General features: G+C 36.4%; 1 protein-coding gene across 2 annotated transcripts in view; it reads right to left on the reverse strand.

The window, feature by feature from the left end:
* Positions 1-6,236: 6,236 nt before the first annotated feature.
* Positions 6,237-12,295, reverse strand: part of LOC128576123 (zinc finger protein 658-like) — a 39,807-nt gene continuing 33,748 nt past the window's right edge. For both annotated transcript variants that reach the window (XR_008377259.1, XM_053578171.1), the window contains exon 7: positions 6,237-6,550. The gene's annotated coding sequence lies outside the window, so the exon portion shown is untranslated. The remainder of the gene's footprint in view (positions 6,551-12,295) is intronic.

Consider the following 12,295-nt stretch of genomic DNA (forward strand, 5'->3'; position numbering starts at 1 on the left):
TAAAATGTCTATACTTCCCAAAGCAATCTACCTATTCAATGCCATTCCTATCAAAGTACCTACATCGTACTTTCAAGATTTGGAAAAAATGATTCTGCGTTTTGTATGGAACCGGAAAAAACCCCATATAGCTAAGGCAGTCCTTAGTAACAAAAATAAAGCTAGGGGCATCAGCATACCAGATTTTAGTCTGTACTACAAAGCCATAGTGGTCAAGACAGCATGGTACTGGCACAAAAACAGAGACATAGACACTTGGAATCGAATTGAAAACCAAGAAATGAAACTAACATCTTACAACCACCTAATCTTTGATAAACCAAACAAGAACTTACCTTGTGGGAAAGACTCCCTATTCAATAAATGGTGTTGGGAGAACTGGATGTCTACATTTAAAAGACTGAAACTGGACCCACATCTTTCCCCACTCACAAAAATTGATTCAAGATGGATTAAGGACTTAAATTTAAGGCATGAAACAATAAAAGTCCTCAAAGAAAGCATAGGAAAAACACTGGAAGATATTGGCCTGGGGGAAGACTTCATGAAGAAGACTGCCATGGCAATTGCAACAACAACAAAAATAAACCAATGGGACTTCATTAAACTGAAAAGCTTCTGTACAGCTAAGGACACAATAACCAAAGCAAAGAGACAACCTACACAATGGGAAAGGATATTTGCATATTTTCAATCAGACAAAAGCTTGATAACCAGGATCTATAGAGAACTCAAATTAATCCACTTGAAAAATGCCAACAATCCCTTATATCAATGGGCAAGAGACATGAATAGAACTTTCTCTAAAGACGACAGAGAAATGGCTAACAAACACATGAAAAAATGTTCATCATCTCTATATATTAGAGAAATGCAAATCAAAACAACCCTGAGATATCATCTAACCCCAGTGAGAATGGCCCACATCACAAAATCTCAAAACTGCAGATGCTGGCGTGGATGTGGAGAGAAGGGAACACTTTTACACTGCTGGTGGGACTGCAAACTAGTACAACCTTTCTGGAAGGAAGTATGGAGAAACCTCAAAGCACTCAACCTAGACCTCCCATTCGATCCTGCAATCCCATTACTGGGCATCTACCCAGAAGGAAAAAAATCCTTTTATCATAAGGACACTTGTACTAGACTGTTTATTGCAGCTCAATTTACCATTGCCAAAATGTGGAAACAGCCTAAATGCCCACCAACCCAGGAATGGATTAACAAGCTGTGGTATATGTATACCATGGAATACTATTCAGCCATTAAAAAAAATGGAGACTTTACATCCTTCGTATTAACCTGAGTGGAAGTGGAAGACATTATTCTTAGTAAAGCATCACAAAAATGGAGAAGCATGAATCCTATGTACTCAATCTTGATATGAGGACAATTAATGACAATTAAGGTTATGGGGGGGGGGAAGCAGAAAGAGGGATGGAGGGAGGAGGGTGTGGCCTTAGTGTGTGTCACACTTTATGGGGGCAAGACATGATTGCAAGAGGGACTTTACCTAACAATTGCAATCAGTGTAACTGGCTTATTGTACCCTCAATGAATCCCCAACAATAAAAAAAAAAAAAAAAAAAAATAGAGATTGGAATTTTGTACTCATAAAGATGACTATGGAATAAAGCAATTGTTCTTATAATCATTTTAGTATTATAGCTATGTCACTTATGTTTTCCATAGCATTATCTGAGATGTCGGAGGACAAAAGCCAGATTTTATATGCAAAGTGTTATCTATTCATGGATGAAGCAGGAAGGACAAAATTAGACATGGAATTATGAAGTAAGCATACGAAACAAGCATATATACAAGGTAATAATTAGCAGCAGATTTGGCCAATTTATTTACAGAAAATTATTAGAACATAAAGGTCATCACTGATATTAATAATTCATTAAACTGACAAAAACACAATGTTTTTTCATCCTGGAGACTACGTTTAGTGGTCTAATGCTATAAAAGATGGTATGTAGACTAGACTAGCTATAAAGCTAATGTACTTACTCTGTTTCATTTTTTCATATCTTTAAGTTCAGGAACAGTTTTCAGGAGAAAAAAGGTCATCAGAGTTTAACATTTATTTCTTCTTCTTGTAGATGAAATTTTTATTACAAAAAAATTAAATAACAAGTAGAATTTTTCTCTGAAAATTCAGAGAATAGATACGTTCAGTGAACATAGCCTGGACTTTTGTGGATATCAATGACAAACATGCAATTCAAACCCACTTTAACTCATATAACAAAATTGCCTGAGGATAGGCCTTACAGACAGTTGCGCCCAGGACATGAATACTTTGGAACTGAGTCTCAGACTGTTCATCTCTATCTTCTTCTGTGTTCAGTCCATTTTGTTTATTTAATGTAATGATTTATACCTTATGATTAGAAATAAGGAAGCCTGGTGGCCACTGATTTCTGCAACAATAATTAGGGAATATTCTCCCATCAGGGATCACCCTGGATATGGGTTTGCCCCTCATAACTTGAAAACCCTCTCTTTCTCCCCAAACCTTTTTTGTATCTGAGCATTATCAGGAATGGCTCACTTTTTCTAACCCAAATTTCTGCTCAGTAAAAGGATACAGATATTTAAGAACCTGGTAGGATGGTCAAAAAAGAGTAATTTTCTAGGCAATTGCAGAGACGTCAATCAATACCTCATTCTTCCCCCATTCACTCACCAAGAAATTGGGAGTAGCCTACTTAAATGTGTTGGCTCACTCTTTCCTTACACGATAGTCAGATCTTTTCAGTGCTGTGCAAAAGGCAAGCATCCTAGCAATGTTATTAGTGCTTGCACATATTTAATAAAAATGGCACCTTGTAAGATGTTATAAGTAATTGCTTTGAAATCCAACAGATATACCACAGATTATAAACCCACTTTCAAGTTAACACCACGAAGAAAGACATGTTTAAATTTTTGTTTTCTCAAAGTAAAAATTTAGACAAATATATTCTAGTGATATCAATATAAGAGGCATTTTCATTTATATATGATAGTACAGTAACATTCACAAGTAGTTTTGACATGTAAGTATCTTTTCTGATATTTGAAGCTCTCAATTGTTTGATAAGCAATCCAATAAGAAACCTAAAATACCCTCTTTTAAGTAAACATTGAGGCAGCTTGCTATTTTCTGATTAGTTAATAGCTGAGTAAAAGAAAGAAAATAAGTTAAAAATTAAAATGCTCTTTAATGAAAAAAGAGGTCTTTTCACTATCAAAATAATTACAACATGTCTTTGATATTAAAATAGCACTGCATTTCCCTCTTAATATACTTTTTACATTCCCTTTCTTTACATATATATCCACATATATGTAGTTTTGAAATTAAAATATTAACCATTAGCAAAAAAGCGATAGCTGGTATGATTAGAATTACTGCCTTGATACTTATTTCTTAAGTGTTTTGGTCATGTTAACCACTTGCTCTCTAATTTTAACATGGACATTTTGAAAATGCACAGTTTCACATATCCCACTTGGAGAGTTCTAGTTTGGTTAAGATACAGTAAATACATTCCACCGTATCTCCTAATGATTAAAACAAAAAATCATGAACAAAATACATAATGTTCCTATTAGAGGACTCTGAAAGTTGAGTAAGTGGAGTTGGTGTAGAGCTCAGGACTTGAAGGATGACCTAGAAGCAAGTTTCTCAACTTGGTTTCCTACTTTCCTTCCTCCCTCTCTACTTTCCTTCTTCCTTCCCCCTTTCCCTGCTTCCCTCCATCCTTCCTTCCTTCTTTCCTCCTTCCTTTTCTTCCTCTTTTCTCATTCCTCTCCTCTTCCTCCTTCTCCTGACCTCTTAAGTATTCATGCTTCAGCTCTGAAACCAAAACTGCAAACAGGCACATAGAAAGTTCCAACAGAAACTCATTCCATGTTTGGAGTACCAGGAGTGGAGACTCCTACAGTGTAAATTTTTTGACTCTCAAAGACTAGAACCCTTTTAATACCCTAGAACCAGGTAATAAATGTAAGTCCCCTCTTGAGCATGGTCAAGACAGACTCATGACCAGATGCAGTTTGGCTTCTCAAGTGCCAGGAATGAAATGCCCCCAAACTTCTCCACTGTTGAAACTGAGGCAGCTGCTGCGTCAAAGCCTTTTTAACTCTTGAGTGGCAGCAAGGAGGCCTCTGTGAGAAAAAGTCCTTTTTGACACTCCCTGCAAACCTCCCCCAAGAAGAAGTAATAAAACCTGTGAGGGCAATTGTGGTGGTACCACAGGCTTTTATTTCAGTGCAAGCCTCCAAGGCTGGCCTAGTTGCAAGCAGTGTATAACATAGAGCTTTCTAGCTAGTACACCAGGAAAAGGTACCTCTGGAAAAAGATTATGGGTGGGAGATCACAGAGAGGAGAAACAGAGAAATTCTTTTCTTATGCTTATTTCTTGGCAATGCATGTGTGAAACCCAGTTTAATAAGTAGAGCAAATGCTTTGAGAACTGAACCAGGTAAACGATCACCCATGTCTCAAGCTAGCATATGGGAGGCACATGGGTGGGGTAAACTAGAATATCACTGCAACGCCTTTAAAAACTGAACTAATAGTGGGCATCGTTGCTGAGAAGGTTGTTTTTCAGGGTCCTTTTGTTAAGGGCATTGTTCTTGAAGACATTATTCTTAAGACTATGATTGAAAATAAAGTTTTGCTAAGATAGCTATTGCTAAGGGTGCTGTTGCTATGGCCGTTATTGCTAAGGAAAGGTTTGTTAGGGGTATTGCTGTTAGGAGCAATTTGCAAAGAAAATTTTTGCCAAGATTGTAACTTATTAAGGAAGTTTTAACTAAGGGACTTATTTGTTAAGGTTGTAGCTCAAGAATTGTTGCTGATATCATTACATTGGTCACTCTCACAGTTGCTGTGGCCAGTATTGCCTAGGTTAAGGCTGCTATGGCCACTGAAGTCATTGTTGCTAAGAATATTATTGATAAGGAAGTTCTTTCCTTTTTATTAAAGTTAGTGTTGCTAAGGAATTTTTGCTGAGGTGCTGGGATTTTTGGAGTGAGGGGAGTTCTTTGTTTCCTTTCTGTTTTTTTAATAGGAGGGTATAGTTGCTATGGCCAATATTGCTAAGGGAAAATTTGCTATTGAAAGTACAAGGCTACTGTTGCTTAGAGAATCATTGCTACCAGCGCTGCTGCTAAGTGTGTTGTTGCTAAGGTGATTCTTTCTTTGGGTCTCTTATTAAGGGTGTTTTACTTAAAGGCATTGATGTTAAGCATGTTGTTGCAAAGGAAGTTTCTGCTAAGGTTCTGTTGCTAAGGAACTGTTGCTATGGTCACCATTGCTAAGGAAAATGTCGCTAAAAAAAAAGTTTCTAAGGATATTGTTAAGGGCTTTGTTAGCAAGGATATTGTTGCTAAAGGAATTGTTGCCAAGGATATTGTAGCTAAGGACATTGTGGCTGTGTTTAGTGTTGCCATGAATTTTTTTCCTTAAGGGTGTTGTTGCTAACAAGTGTTTGCTGCTGGTACGGTTGCTCTGGACATGGTTGATATGGCCATTGTTTATAGGCCATATTATATCATGATAGCCACTCTTGCAAAAAAGTGAGATTCCTGCGGCCTCTGTTGCTAAAGATATTAGTATTAAGCACATCACTATTAATAGCATTCTTGCAAAGAATGTTGTTGCTAAACACATTTTGCCATGTTGTTATTAATGATATTATTATAGGGCCTTTCTGTTAAGGACATTGTTTTTAAAGGTGTTACTGCTAACCATGGACAAAGAAAGTTTTTGCATAGAGTTCATTTGCTAAGCCAACGTTGCTATAGCCACTGAGCTAAGAAAAAAATTATTGTTAAAGGTGACTACTAGGGGCAATGTTGCTGAGCAAACTTATACTATGAAATTTGTTGCTAAGATTGTTGTTGCCAAAGAAGTTTTTAGAAAGGGACTTTTTTGATTAGTGTATTTTAGCAGGATTTGCTAAGGGATTTTTACAGAGATGTTTTTACTGACGGTGTGGTTGCTACAGCCACTGCTGCTAATGGTGTGTTTGCTATAGCAACTGTTGCCAAGGGAGCTGACACAGTCACCACTGTTGGTAAAGTCATTGCTGATAAGGCATTATTTTTAGGTTTATCATTGCTAAGGAAGTTGTTATCTTTTTTTTTTAAAGATCATTGCATTAGTTTCCTACATTACCTTAACAAAGTACCATAAACCAAGTGGCTTAGAACAACAGAATGTATCTCACCTTCTGGAGGTTACAAGTCCAAAATCAAGGTGTTGAGAGGGTTGGTTTTTTCTGAGCGCTCTGAGGTAGAATCTGTTCCATGGATTTCCTAGATGCTGACAGTTGCTGAAAATCATTCACATACTTTGGCTTGCAGATGCATCACTCTAGTCTCTGCCTTCATCCTCACATCACACTCTCCCTGTGTGTGCATGTTGTTAGAGATGTTGTCCTAAGGAATTGCTTACTAAAGATATTTTTGAGGACATTGATGTTAAGAGCATTGTTGCAAATCACGGTTTTGTAAGATTTCAGTTACCAAGGATATTGTTGCCATGAACCTGTTGAAAAAGCAAACTATTGTTAAGTGTGTTTTTGCAAATACTTTTGTGTGAAGATTATCGTTAAAATTTTTATATTAAGGAAGTTATTGCAAAGAATATTTGTGCTAGGGATGCTTTTCCTAAGTGCACGTATTTCTATGTTGCAAAGAAAAATGTGTTAAAGGCTCTGTTGCAAAAGATATTAAATTTTTCTAGAAGTCATTTTCAAGGTTGTCAGTCTTAAAGGCATTGTTACAGGGGTTATGAAAATGAATTTTTAGCTAAGACAGCTATTATCTAAGTGTTCTTTTTCTAAGAAATCTGTTGTTATGGGCATTTTTGCTAAGGAAAATAACTATTATTTTTGTTATTATTGCTGAGGATATTCTTCCTAAGAGTGTTGCTGTGGTTTGGATGTTTGCCCCTTTAAAATCTCATGATAATATTTGATCTCCAGTGTTAGAAGTAGGGCCAGTGGGAGGTGTTTGGGTTATTGGATGTATCTCTCATGAATAGATTAATTTTCAGGGGTAGGGATTTTTGTGTTAGTTCCTGCCTCAGGGGTAGTGATTTTTGTGTTAGTTCCTGCCAGAGCTAGTTATTAAAAACAGCCTGGTGCCTCCCTCTTCTCTCTCTTACTTCCTCTGTCATCATGTGATCTCTGCACATACTGACTCCTCTTTGCATTCTGTCATACATGGAAGCAGTCTGAGGCCTTCACCAGATGCAGATGCCCAATATTGAACTTGCCAGCCATCAGAATTGAGAGTAAAATAAACCTGTTTTTCTCTATATGAGGTCTGACAACCAAGTTCACAAACTCATTGTAGAAAAAGTGTTACAAACCTCATTGCTGAATATCACTATGGTAACCTTCAAAGTACTCCCCTGGGGCAGCTGTGCACCAGTGCCAAGGCCTAGACCACTCTTCAAAGTAATGTTGGAACTCTTTTTTCAGAATAGAGATCAGAGCTGTCATCATATTACCTCGATGTTCTGAATGTCATCAAAATGTCTTCCTTTCAATATTTTCTTTATCTTTTATTAAAGAAAAAAGTCGTTGTGGGCTATATCAGGAGAGTAGGGAGTGTGCCAATATAGTTATTTGTTTACTGGCTAAAAACTCCCTCAAACAGTGCCGTGCAAGCTGGTGCATTGTTGTGACGCAAGAGCTACACCTTTCTGATACCAAGATTTTCTTATTTCTCTATTGATCTTTACTTGGTTTTTCTATGCATTTCATAGTCAAATGACAATTTTGACACAATTTGACAAATTTTTGCAATATTTTAATCATTTCTGCTTGTTATTGGCCTCCATGACCTCTCTTCATCTGTGACACTTTCTCTACTCTCATAAAAATGTTTAATCCATTTGTACTCTGCCATTTTCTTCATGGAATTATCCCCATAAACTTGGACTAAAATGTCCTTGATTTCACTTCCACCTTTGCCAAGTGTAACAAGAAATTTAATCTTTGTTTGTCACTGATTTAAGCTCCAACATTCCTGAAAAAGCACACAAAAACATGCAACAATAATAATGAACACCACTCAACAAGACAGTGCCACACATGAACACAAACACAACTGTGAGACAGATACACCAAGGTTATGAAACCTTACCAAGTTGTTTGTACAGTGCTGCCACATAAGCACACAATGGTAAGTTCACAAACGTAACTGTCATACTACATAACTTACACAGGTTCAAATATTCCTTTACAATAACAACAACAACAAAATGGTCTAAGATAGGTATTGAGAAAGTTTGGCAATGGCATTTTTTTTTAAAGTCCTTGGAGTCAAGGGCTTTTTGTAAAGGTTGTTTTGCTAAGGGTATTGTTGCTCTGACCAGTGTTTCTAAGGAAATTATTGCTGAAGGTATTTATTTTTTCTTAGAGCATTGTTCCTAAAGACTTTGTTGGTGAGAGTGTAGTTACTAATATTTTTTGCCAAGGGTGTTGTGGCTAAAGACATTGTTTCTGATGGTATTTTATGGAGGATGCTATTCTTAAATGTGTTGATTTAATGTTTCTCTTGCTTAAGATATCTTTCTAAAGGTGTTGTTACTGAGGACATGATGACTATGGCCAGTATGGCAGAGGCTACTGTTGCTAAAGGCACTGGTGTTAAGGGTATTGCTTCTAAGAAAAATATATTAGATTGAAGTGAATTGTTGTTATGGGTCATTGTTAAAGTCATTGTTCTTAAAGGCCTTGATATTAAGAATATTAAAAAAAAATAACATTTTTGCCATTGCTACATGTATTGCTGCTAAGGGTCAGTTGCTAAGAGTAGTTTTGAAAAACACATGGTTCATCAGAGTGCCATTGCTAATAACAGTGTTTCTCACAGGGATATTGCTTCTAGTGCTATTTCTAAGGACACTGCTGATAAAGAAGCAACGCTAAGGGCCTGGTTGGTAATGGCTTTGTATTAAATGCAGTTATAATAAGGTTGTTCTTGACAGTGTTGATGCTAAGAGTGTTGCTTCTAAAGATGTTTGTTTTTTTTTTTCCTAAGCTTGGCATTACTCATGACTTTGCTTTATGGACACTGTTTCTGTGGAAATTGATACTAAATGTGTTCTTACTTAGGTCACTGAGGGTGTGGTTGCCACAGCACCACTGTGGCTATGCTATGCTATGGTTGGTTTTGCTGAGATAGCTATTTCCAAGTGTGGGTGCTAAGGCCAATAATGTTAAGAAAAGTAAAAGAGCTGATTCTAAGTATTGTTGCTAAGAAAATTGTTGCCAAAGGCACTGTTACTATGAAATTGTTGTCTATGTTATTCTTTCCAAGGAAAGAAGATGTTACTAAGGGTCTTTTTTTTTTTTTTTTTTAAGAACACTGTTTTGTAAGGTCTTTACATTGTGGGTATTATTGCTAAGTGAGTTGTTGCTGAGGGAACTGTTGCTAACGGTGCTGTTGCTAGTAATCCTATTGCCATAGGTAGTCTTGGTACAGAAGTTATTAAGGGATTTTTCGGGAGCAGGGGTAAAGGATATTGTTCTTAATGTTAAGAGCACTATTAAGATTATGGTATCTAAGAGCTAGTATTGACAAAGAAATTTTTGCTAAGGATGTTAAAGTCAATAAGAATTGTTACCAGTAGTGCTATTCCTAAGGACATTCATGTTCAAAGCATTGCTGCTAATAAAATCATTGCTAAGTGATCTAATGGCATAGTTTCTAAGTGCATTATTTCTAAGGCTATTATTAAAGACCTTGGTGCCAAGGGCCATTTTAGTTAAGAACATGGTCCCCATAGGTGTTGAGGTTAAATGCATTGTTGTAGTGCTATTATGGTTATTGTCTTTTTCCTAGGGTAGATTGTTGATAAGGGCACTATTACTATGGATACAACTATTGAGGTCCTTTTGCTCTAAGTATCACTACTTAGGGCAATTGTTTCTAAACCCACTATTATTAAGGGACTGGTTGCTGGGGGCATTGTTAAGGTGGTTGTTTCTAAAAGACATTTTTGCTAAGGGTATTTATGCGAAGCGTATCGCTGGCAAGGGTATATTGCTGATGGCACTGTTGCTAAAGGCACTGCATATAACATCTAGAACATGATTATTAAGAACATCATTGCTAAGGTCACGGTTGGTAAAGGTGTCACTCCTCAGGAAGTAATCTGTCTAAAGGCATTATATATAATGTATTGTTATTAGTTAAGTATTACTGTTGTTACTAAGTGCATTGTTGCTAAAGCTGTTAATGGTAGAGAATCAGTAAGGGTGTTGTTGCTGTTGTTAATGAATTATAGCCAAGGGCACAATTGTTAAAAGTATTGTTACTAAGGAGGTTAATTCTTAGAAACTTATTGTTAAGAATCATTGTTTCTAAGGTTCACCAATGTTAAGTACATTGTTGCTAAAGGCATTGTTGCAGAGGGCATTGTTTTTAGAGATTGTATTGATAACGGCCATTTTTGCTAATGGAATTGTGCTTAAGAGACATTTTGCTAAGGCTGTTGTTGCTAAGATTGCTTATAGACAAGTTGCTAAGACGCATAGTTGCTAAAGGAATTGTTACTAAGGATATTGTTCTTAAGGATGTTGTGTCTAAGAAAAATGTTACTAAAGCATTATATGGGTATTAACAGAAAGGACATTGTTGATAATGTCATTGTTACTAAATAGTTGTTCCTAAGGGAATGGTATATAATACATGTTGTTAATGGGGTGATGCTAAGAAAGTTCTTATTAGAATTGTTCTTAATGGCATTGTCACTATGATTATTGTTCAGGGTGTTAATGTTAAGGGTTTTGTTGCCAAGTGGATAGTTGTGAAGGGAGTTGCTGTTAAGGCATTATTGTTAAGGTTGTTTTTACTAAAAGCCATTGTTGATAAGGCCATCTTGGCTGAGAGTGTTTTAATTTAAATAGACCATTGCTATGAAATTATCGCTACCCTTATTTTGACAAGGAGCTTGTTACTAAAGCAGAGTTGCTAAGACCCTTGCTAATAAGTGTCTATGCTGCTAAAGCCATCAATTTCAAGGAGATTGATGCTGCAGGTATATTACTAAGCTGCTGTTGGTAAGTGTGCTGTTACTCCTAGTGTTGCTTCTAAAGTGGCTGTTGATGAGGATCATTCTGGCTAAGCACATTGTTGCCAGTAACCCATGATTGCTAAGGGTCATGTGTTGTGGCTAGGAATATTACTGCCAAGGGCCATTGTTACAAAAGAACATGTTTCTAAGGACACTTATATAACATAGTTGTTGCTAAGTGCACTATCTATAAGGGTGTTGTTACCAAAAACTTTCTTGTTATGGCATTATTGCCATGGAAATTGTTTTTAATGTCAATTAATATTGAAGCTTATCACTGAAAATGGCCTTGTTATTCAAGGTATCATTCACAGAGTTATGAAGGGAATTGTCACTAAGGGTGTTTATCCTAAGTAATCTGTTGAGAATGAGATTGTTGCAAATGGGATTGATGGCAAGGGTGAAATTACTAATATGCACCATTCTTAAACATGAGATCACTAATAGTAAGCATCTTGTTTATAGATGAGTTATTAAGAGCATTGTTGTTAAGAGTGAATGTTTTTAAGGACTGCTGTTGCTAGAAATATTGCTGCTAAGAGCATTGTTGCAATTGGTGCTATTGCTAAACATATTGGTGCCTAAGGTACTATTACTAAGAAATAGCAATGAGTTAAATTGTGGTAAAGGTTTTGTTCCTAAGAGTATTGTTAGGGACTGTGCTAAGGACATTGTCGTAAGGGAGTTAAATCTAAGGGTTTTAATGTTAAAGATCTTCATGCTAAGAACATTGTAATTAAGAGAAGTATTACTAAAAGTCATTATTGCTAAGAGTGTTCCTGTTAAGTACATATTGCAAGACAATGTTGTAAAGTGTATTATTGCTAAGGTGATTGTTGCTAAAGACACTGCCACTAAGGGCATTGTTTCTAAGTGAATTCTTAAGAGCTTTGTTGCTAGGGGCCATTGATGCTAAGAAGAGTGCTTCTAAGGATGTTGACGTTAAATCATTATTAAAGACACCGATAAAGACATTTTATAGCACTATGAGCACTGACTGTAACTACTTTAGCAAGAGTGCCTTTAGCAGTAAGGATAAGGGTATGGTTGCACTAAGGATAAGGGTATGGTTGCTAAAAGGTTGCCTTTAATGACAAATGTCATTAGTATGCCTAGATATTAATATCCGTAGATACTAAGAGCATTTGTCATTAAGGGTAACTATCTCTAAGGACCCTGTTGCTCAAGGCATTGTTTTGG

This window comes from Nycticebus coucang, chromosome 2 (genome assembly GCF_027406575.1).
Source record: "Nycticebus coucang isolate mNycCou1 chromosome 2, mNycCou1.pri, whole genome shotgun sequence".
NCBI lineage: Eukaryota > Metazoa > Chordata > Mammalia > Primates > Lorisidae > Nycticebus > Nycticebus coucang.